Source organism: Cicer arietinum, chromosome 3 (genome assembly GCF_000331145.2).
Source record: "Cicer arietinum cultivar CDC Frontier isolate Library 1 chromosome 3, Cicar.CDCFrontier_v2.0, whole genome shotgun sequence".
Lineage (NCBI taxonomy): Eukaryota > Viridiplantae > Streptophyta > Magnoliopsida > Fabales > Fabaceae > Cicer > Cicer arietinum.
The window spans coordinates 17,160-27,384 of NC_021162.2; positions in this window are offsets into that span (position 1 = coordinate 17,160).

Here is a 10,225-nt window from a genome sequence, read left to right on the forward strand (position 1 = left end):
GACATTCCGGGCGATTTTATTTCCACCTGACAAAAATGGACCGAAATATGTATTTTTGGACCAAACGAGGGCTAGTGTTTCAAATTTGAAGCGGAACCCAAAACACAGTTATAAATTTTGGAGAAGAATGCTATAAGGGTATCCCAGTCCTCGATTTCATATGGACTATTTGGGCGATTTTCGTACCCTTCATAAAAAATGGACCAAAATCTCTATTTTCGGACCAGACAATGGCTAGTTTTTGAAATTTGACCCGGAGTCTGAAACAATGTTATAAATTTAGGAGAAGAATGCTACCAGGGTGTCTCGGTCCTCGATTTTATCTGGTATTTTTTATTGATTCTCGTACCACTCGACTAAAATGGACCTAAATTCGTATTTTTGAACAAAACAATGGCTAGTATTTAAAATCTGACACGGAACTCGAAACACAATTAAAAATTTAGGAGAAGAATGTTATAAGGGTCTCTCAGTCCTCGATTTCATCTGGACTTTTCTGGCGATTTTCTTACCCCTCGACAAAAACGGACTGAAATCTGTATTTTCGGACTAGACGATGGCAAGTGTTCGAAATATGGCACAGAACTTACAAACCAGTAATAAATTTTGGAGAAAAATGCTATAAGGGTTTCTCGGTCCTCGATTTCATCTGGGCTTTTCGGTCGATTTTCAGACCACCAAGACTAATATGATCCGAAATTCGTATTTCCGAAAAAGACAATTGTTAATGTTTAAAATCTAGTACGAAACCCGAAACAGAGTTATAAATTTTGGAGAAGAATGCTATCATCTGGGCTTTTCGAGCGATTTTTGTACAACCTGACAAAAATGGACCGAAATCCGTATTTTTTAACAAGACAACTGCTAGTGTTTGAAATCTGATGCGGAACCTGAAACTCAGTTATAAATTTAGGAGAAGAATGCTATAAGGGTGTGCTGGTCCTCGATTTCATCTGGGCTTTTCGAGCGATTTTTGTACAACCTGACAAAAATGGACCGAAATTCGTATTTTTGAACAAGACAATTGCTAGTGTTTGAAATCTGAGGCAGAACCCGAAAGTCAGTTATAAATTTAGGATAAGAATCCTATAAGGGTTTCCTGGTCCTCGATTTCATCTGGTCTTTTCTGGAGATTTTCGTACCACTTGAAAAAATGGACCGAAATTCATATTTTCGGACCAAACGATGGCTAGTGTTTGAAATTTGGTGCGAAACCCGAAACACAATTATAAATTTTGGAGAAGAATGCTATTAGGGTCTCTTGGTCCTCAATTTCATCTGGACTTTTCGGGCGATTTTCGTACCCCTCGACAAAATTGGACTTAAATATGTATTTTTAGACCAGACTTGGGCTAGTATTTTAAATCTTGCGCGGAACTCGAATCACAGTTATAAATTTTGGAAAAAAATGATATAAGGGTCTCCCGGTCCTCGATTTCATCTAAACTTTTTGGGCGATTTTCATACGATCCAACTAAAATGGACTAAAATGGTCCTCGATTGCTAGTGTTTGAAATCTGACGTGGAACCCGAAACTCAGTAATAAATTTAGGAGAAGAATGCTATAAAGGTCTCCCGGTCCTCGATTTCATCAGGGCTTTTCGGGAGAATATTGAACCAACCTACAAAAATGGACCGAAATCCGTATTTTTTAACAAGACAATTTCTAGTGTTTGAAATCTGAGACAGAACCCGAAACTCAGTTATAAATTTAGGGGAAGAATGCTATCAGGGTCTCCCGGTCCTCAATTTCATCTGGGCTTTTCGGGTGATTTTTGTACCACCGGACAAAAATGGACCGAAATCCGTATTTTTTCACAAGACAATTGCTACTGTTTGAAATCTAAGATAGAACACGAAACTCAGTTATAAATTTAGGATAAGAATGCTATAAGGGTCTCCTGGTCCTCGATTTCATATTGTCTTTTCGGGCGATTTTCGTACCACCCGACAAAAAGGGACCGAAATTCGTATTTTCGGACCAGACGATGGCTAGTGTTTATAAATTTGACGCGAAACCTGAAATACAATTATAAATTTTTGAGAAGAATGCTATTAGGGTATCTCGGTCCTCGATTTCATCTGGACTTTTCGGGCGATTTTCTTACCCCTCGACAAAGAATGCTATAAGGGTCTCCTGGTCCTCAATTTCATATGGGCTTTCGGGCGATTTTTGTACCTCCTGACAAAAATGGACCAAAATCCGTATTTTTTCACAAGACAATTGCTAGTGTTTGAAATCTGAGGCAGAACCCGAAACTCAGTTATAAATTTAGGAGAAGAATACTATAAAGGTCTCCCGGTCCTCGATTTCATCTGGACTTTTCGGGCGCTTTTCGTACCACCCAACAAAAATGGACCAAAGTCCGTAGTTTCAGAACAAACGATGGTTAGATTTAGAAACCTGACGTAGAACAAGAAATAAAGTTATAAATTTAGGTGAAGAATGCTATAATGGTCTCCTGGTCCTCGGTTTCATCATGTCTTTTCCGGTGATTTTTGTACCCCCTGACAAAAATAGACCGAAAAGTGTATTTTCGGACAAGACGATGTGTAGTGTTTGAAATCTGGAGTGCAACCCGAAACACACCTATAAATTTTGGAGCAGAATGCTTTAATGGTCTCCCGGTCCTCGATTTCATCTGTACGTTTCGGGCGATTTTTGTACCACCCGACTAAAATGGACCGATATCTGTATTTTCGAACAAGACGATGGCTAGTGTTTCAAATCTAACGCGGAACCCTAAAAACAGTTATAAATTTAGAGCAAGAATTCTATAATGGTCTCCCAGTCCTTGATTTCATTTGGACTTTTGGAGCGACTTTCGTACCCATTGACGATAATAGACCAACAATTGTATTTTCGGACTAGACGATGGCTAGTGTTTGAAATCTGGCGCGGAACCCGAAACAATGTTATAAATTTTGGGAAAGAATGCTATAATGGTCTCCTGGTCCTCGATTTCATTTGGACTTTTCGGGCGATTTTCGTACCCCTCACAAAAATGGACCCACATTTGTATTTTTAGACCAGGCGATGACTAGTGTTTGAAATCTGGTACGGAACCTGAAACATAGTTATAAAATTTAGAGAAGAATGCTATAAGAGTCTCTGAGACGTCGATTTCATTGGGACATTTCAGGCGATTTTCGTACCACCCGACAAAAATGGACCAAAATCGGGTGGTATGAAAATCCCCGATTTCATCTAGACGTTTCTGGCAATTTACGTACCACCCGAAAAAAATGAAACGAAATTCGAAATTTTAAACCAAATGATGGCTAATGTTCAAAATATGACTCGAAACACAATTATAAATTTAAGAGAAGAATGCTTTTTAATTATCACTTTATTTGACAACTCTATTTTTTTATATTTATTTTATAGTTTACTACATAAAGAAGATAATAATAACATATAATAAAATAGATTTGTCAAATCGCCTGAAAAGTCCAGATGAAATCGGGGACCAAATCAACCTTATACAATTCTTCTTCTAAATTTATAACTATGTTTCGGGTTTCGCGTCAGATTTCAAACACTAGCCATCGTCTTGTTTAAAAATACAGATTTTGGTCAATTGAAGTCGGGTGGTACGAAAATCGCCCGAAAAATCCATATGAAATTTATAACTGTGTTTCGAGTTTGCGCCAGATTTCAAGCATTAGCCATCGTTTGGTCCGAAAATATGATTTTTGGTTCCGAAAATGACCAGATGAAATCGAGGATGAAGAGACCCTTATAGAATTCTACTCCAAAATTTATAATTGTGTTTTCTGTTCCGCATTAGAATTCAAACACTAGCCATCGTTTTGGTCTTAAACTACGGACTTTGGTCCATTTTTGTTGGGTGGTACGAAAATTGACTAAAAAGTCCAAATGAAATCGAGCAACAGGAGACCCTTATAGCATTCTTCTCCAAAATTTATAACTCTGTTTCGGGTTTTGCGCCAGATCTCAAACGCTAGCCATCGTCTTGTATGAAAATACTGATTTTGGACTTTTTTGTCGAGGGGTACGAAAATCGCCTAAAAAGTCCAGATGCAATCGAGGACCGAGAGTATGTTATAACATTCTTCTTCTAAATTTATAATTTTATTTTGGGTTCCGCGTCAGATTTCAAACACTAGCCATCCTCTTGTTCGAAAATACGAATTTCGGTCCATTTTAGTCTGGTGGTACGAAAATCTCTCGAAAATTCCCGATGAAATCGAGGACCGAGAGACCCTTATAGCATTCTTCTCTAAAATTTATAACTACGTTTCTGGTTCCGCGCCAGATTTCAAACACTAGCCATCGTTTGGTCCGAAAATACAAATGTTGGTCCATTTTTGTCGACGGGTACGAAAGTTGCTGGAAAAGTCCAAATGAAATCGACAACCGGGAGACCATTATAGCACTCTTCCCCATAATTTATAAATTTGTTTCGGGTTCCGTGCCAGATTTCAAACACTAGCCATTGTCTAGTTCGAAAATAGAGATGTTGGTCCATTATCGTCGATGGGTACGAAAGTTGCCCGAAAATTGCAAATGAAATTGAGGACCGGGAGACCACTATAGAATTGTTGTTCTAAATATATAATTGTGTTTTGGGTTCCGCGTTAGATTTGAAACACTAGCCATTGTCTTGTTCGAAAATATGGATTTCGGCCCATTTTAGTAGGCCGGGAGACCATTATAGCATTCTTCATCAAAATTTATAACTATGTTTCGGGTTCTGCGCCAGATTTCAAACACTAGCCATCGTCGTGTCCGAAAATACGGTCTTTGGTCTATGTTTGTCGGGTGGTACAAAAATATTGCAAAAAGACCAAATGAAATCGAGGACTAGGATACCCTTATAGCATTCTTCTCCAAAATTTATAATTATGTTTCGGGTTGCGCGTCAAATTTCAAACACTAGCCATCGTCTTCTTCGAAAATACGGATTTCGGCCCATTTTAGTCGGCCGGGAGACCATTATAGCATTCTTCATCAAAATTTATAACTATGCTTTGGGTTCTGCGCCAGATTTCAAACACTAGCCATCGTCGTGTCCGAAAATACGGTTTTTGGTCTATGTTTGTCGGGTGGTACAAAAATCGCCCAAAAAGACCAGATGAAATCGAGGACTAGGATACCCTTATAGCATTCTTCTTCAAAATTTATAATTGTGTTTCGGGTTCCGCGTCAAATTTCAAACACTAGCCATCGTCTTGTAAGAAAATACGAATTTTGGTCCATTTTTGTCTGGTGGTACAAAAATCGCCCGAAAAATCTAGATGAAATCGAGGACCAAGAGACCCTTATAGCATTCTTCTCCTAAATTTATATCTCTGTTTCGGGTTCTTCGTCAGATTTCAATCACTTACCATCCTTTGGTCTGAAACTACGGACTTTGGTCCATTTTTGTTTGATGGTACAAAAATTGCCCGAAAAGTACAAATGAAATCGAGGACCCATAATCCGTTATATCATTCTTCTTCTAAATTTATAATTTTCTTTCGAGTTCCGCGTAATATTTCAAACACTAGCCATCGTCTTTTTCGATAATACGGATTTCGGTCCGTTTTAGTCGGGTGGTATGAAAATCGTTCGAAAAGTCCCGATAAAATCGAGGACCGAGAGATCCTTATAACATTCTTCTCTAAAATTTATAACTATGTTTTAGGTTCTGCCCCAGATTTCTAACACTAGCCATAGTCTGGTCCGAAAATACAGATGTTGGTCCATTTATGACGAGAAGTTCGAAAATCGCCTGAAAAGTCCAAATGAAATCGAGGATTGCGAGATCTTTATAGCATTCTTCCCCAAAATTTATAACTTTGTTTCAGGTTCCGCACCTGATTTCAAACACTAGCCATCGTCGTGTACGAAAATATCTTGAAAAGTCTAGATGAAATCGAGAACCAGGAGACTCTTATAGCATTCTTCTCCTAAATTTATAAATACCATTCGGGTTCCGCGTCAGATTTTAAACACTATCCATTACTTGTTCGAAAATACGAATTTCGGTCTATTTTTTTCATATGTACGAAAGACACTTATAGCATTTTTTTCCAAAATTTAGAACTGTGTTTCGGGTTCCGTGTCAGATTCCACACATAGACCATCTTTTTGTTCAAAAATACAGATTTTGGTCAATTTTAGTCGGGTTGTACGAAAATCGTCCAAAAAATCCAGATGAAGTCGAGGACTAGGAGACCCTTATAGCATTCTTCTCCAAAATTTATTACAGTTTTTTGGGCTCCGCGCCAGATTTTAAACACTAGCCATCATCTGGTCCAAAAATACGAATTTTGAGTCATTTTTGTTAGGTGGTACGAAAATTGCCCAAAAAGTCCAAATGAAATGGAGGACCAGGAGACCCTTATAGCGTTCTTCTTCTAAATTTATAACTATGTTTGAGGTTCCGCGTCAGATTTCAAACACTAGCCATAGCCTTGTTCGGAAATACGATTTTAGGTACATTTTAGTTAGGTGTTATGAAAATCGCCCGAAAAGTCTAGATGAAATCGAGGACCGGGAGACCCTTCTAGCGTTCTTCTCCAAAATTTATAACTGTGTTTTGGGTTCCGTGCCAAATTTCAAACACTAACCATCGCTTTGTTCGAAAATACGGTCTGGTTCGAAAATACAGATTTTGGTCCATTTTTGTAGAGGGTAGTACGAAAGTCGCACAAAAAGTCCAAATGAAATCGAGAACTGGGAGACCCTTTTAGCATTATTCTTCTAAATTTATAACTGTATATCGGGTTCCATGTCAAATTTCAAACACTAGCCATCGTCTGGTCCAAAAATACGGATTTCAATCCATTTTAGTTTAGTGGTATGAAAATCGGCCGAAAAGTCCAGATGAAATCGAGGACTGGGAGACCCTTATGTCATTCTTCTCCAAAATTTGTAACTGTGTTTCAGGTTCCGTGCAAGATTTCAACCACTAACCATTGTTTTGTTCGAAAATACGAATTTCGATCCATTTTAGTCAGGTGGTACGAAAATCGACCAAAAAGTATAGATGAAATCGAGGACTGGGAGACCCTTATATCATTCTTCTCCAAAATTCAAAACTGTGTTTCGGGTTCTGCGTCAGAATTCAAACACTATCCATCGTCTTGTTCGAAAATACGGATTTCGGTCCATTTTTGTCGGGTGGTACAAAAATCAACCGAAAAGTCCAAATGAAATTGAGGACGCGGAGACCCGTATAGCATTCTTCTCCAAAAAGTTTAACTGTGTTTTAGGTTTTGCGTCAGATTTCAAACACTAGTCATCGTTTGGTCCGAAAATACGGATTTTGGTCCATTTTGGCCGGATGGTACAAAAATCTCCCGAAAAGTCTAGATCAAATCGAGGACCTGGAGACCATTATAGCATTCTTCTTCAAAATTTATAACTGTGTTTCGAGTTCCGCGTCAAATTTCAAACACTAGCCTTAGTCTTGTTCGAAAATACGAATTTTGAACCATTTTAGTTAGGTGGAATTAAAATCGCCCGTAAAGTCCAGATGAAATCGAAGACTGAGAGGACCTTATAGCGTTCTTCTAAAAAATTTATAATTGTGTCTTGGGTTCCGCGCCATATTTCAAACACTTACCATTGTTTTGTTCGAAAATACGAATTTCATTCCATTTTAGTCGGGTAGTTCGAAAGTCGCCTGAAAGGTCCAAATGAAATCTAGGACCAGGATTGTGTTTCAGGTTACGCGTTAAATTTCAAACACTAGCATTGTCTTTTTGGAAAATACGGATTTCCGTCCTTTTTTTTCGATGGTACGAAAATCGCCTGAAAAGTTTAGATGAAATCGATGGCCGGGAAACCCTTATAGCATTCTTCTCCAAAATTCATAACTATGCTTCGGGTTCCGCATCATATTTCAAACACTAGCCATCGTTTGGTCCGAAAATACGCATTTCGTTACATTTTAGTCGGGTGGTACGAAAATCGCCCGAAAAGTCCTTATGAAGTCGAGGACCGAGAGACCCTTATAGCAGTCTTCTTCTATATATATTTATAACTGTGTTTCGAGTTTCACGCTATATTTCATACAGTAGCCCAAGTATGGTCCGAAAATAATTATTTTAGTCTATTTTTGTCAGGGGGTACCAAAATCGCCCGAAAAGTCCAGATGAAATCAAGGACCGAGGGACCCTTATGGCATTCTTCTCCAAAATTTGTAACTCTGTTTTGGGTTCTACGTCAGAATTTAAACACTATCCATCATCTTGTTCAAAAATACGAATTTCGGTCCATTTTTTGTCAGGTGGTAGGAAAATCACCCAAAAGGTCTAGATGAAACCGAAGACCGGGAGACCCTGATAAGATTCTTCTCCCAATTTTATTTCTGGTTTTTAGGTTCCGTGCCAGATTTCAAACACTAGCCATCGTTTGGTACGAAAAATATAGATTTTGGTCCATTTTGTCGAGGGGTAGGAAAATCGCCCGAAAAGTGCAGATCAAATCGAGGACCGAGAGACCCTTATAGCATTCTTCTTCTAAATTTAAAATTGTGTTTCTGGTTCCTCGTCAGATCTCAAACACTAACAATTGTCTTGTTCGAAATACAGATTTCGATGCATTTTAGTCGGGTGGTACGAAAATCGCCAGAAAAGTCCAGATGAAATCTAGGACCGGGAGACCGTTATATCATTCATCTCCAAAATTTATAATTGTGTTCCGGGTTCCAAGTCAGATTTCAAACACTTTCCATAGTCTTTTTCGAAAATACGAATTTCGGTCCATTTTAGTTAGATCGTATGAAAATTGCCCGAAAAATCCAAATGAAATTGAAGATCGGGAGACCCTTGTAGCATTGTTAACCAAAATTTGTAACTGGGTTGCGCACCTGATTACAAACACTAGCTATCGTCTGGTCTGAAAATAAGAATTTCGGTCCATTTTTGTCGGGTGGTACGAAAATCGCCCAAAAAGACGATATGAAATAGAGGACCAGGAGACTCTTATTGCATTCTTCTACTAAATTTATCATTGTGTTTCGGTTTCCGCGTTAGATTTAAAAGACTAGCGATCATCTTGTTCGAAAATACGGATTTCGGTCCATTTTAGTCGAGTGGTATGAAAATCGCCTAAAAAGACCAGATGAAATCGAGGACAGGGAGACCCTTATTGCATTCTTCTACTAAATTTATCATTGTGTTTCGGTTTCCGCGTTAGATTTAAAAGACTAGCGATCATCTTGTTCGAAAATACGGATTTCGGTCCATTTTAGTCGAGTGGTATGAAAATCGCCTGAAAAGTCTAGATCAAATCGAGAACCGGAGACCGTCATAGAATTCTTCTCCAAAATTTATAATTGAGTTTCGGGTTCCGTGTCAAATTTCAAACACTAGCCCTGGTTTGATCCAAAAATATTAATTTCGGTCAATTTTTGTCGGGTGGTATGAAAATTGAGGACATGGAAACCCTTATAGCATTCTTTTCCAAAATTTATAGCTTTGTTTCGGGTTCCGCAGCAAATTTCAAACACTAGCTATTGTCTGGTGCGAAAATACAGATTTTGGTCCTTTTTTGTCGAGGGGTACGAAAATTGCCCAAAAAGTCCAGATAAAATCGAGGAGAAGAAGATTCTTATAGTATTATTCTTCTAAATTTATAACTGAGTTTTGGGTTTTGCGTGAGATTTCAAAGACTAGCCATCATTCGGTTTGAAAATACAAATTTCGGTCCATATTTGTCGGGTGGTACAAAAATGGCCTAAAAAGTCAAGATGAAATCGAGGACCGGGAGACCCTTATAGCATTCATCTCCAAAATTTATAACTATGTTTTGGGTTCCGCGTCAAATTTCAAACCCTAGTCCTCGTCTTGTACGAAAATACAGATTTTAGTCTTTTTTTTGTTATGTGGTACGAAAATCGCCCGAAAAGTCCAGATGATATCGAGGACCGGAAGACTCTTATAGCATTCTTCTTCTAAATTTAAAAATGTATACCGGGTTCCGCGTCATATTTCAAACATTAGCCATCGTCTTGTTGGAAATTATGGATTTCAGTCCATTTTTGTTTGGGTGTACGAAAATCGCTCGGAAAGTCCAGATGAAATCGAAGACCGAGAGACCCTTATAACATTCTTCATCTAAATTATCTCGATCGTCAATTTCATTTGGACTTTTCGGGCGATTATCGTACCCCTCGACAAAAATGGACCAAAATCTATATTTTCAGACCAAACGATGGCTAGTGTTTGAAATCTGACTCGGAATCCGAAACACTATTATATATTTAGG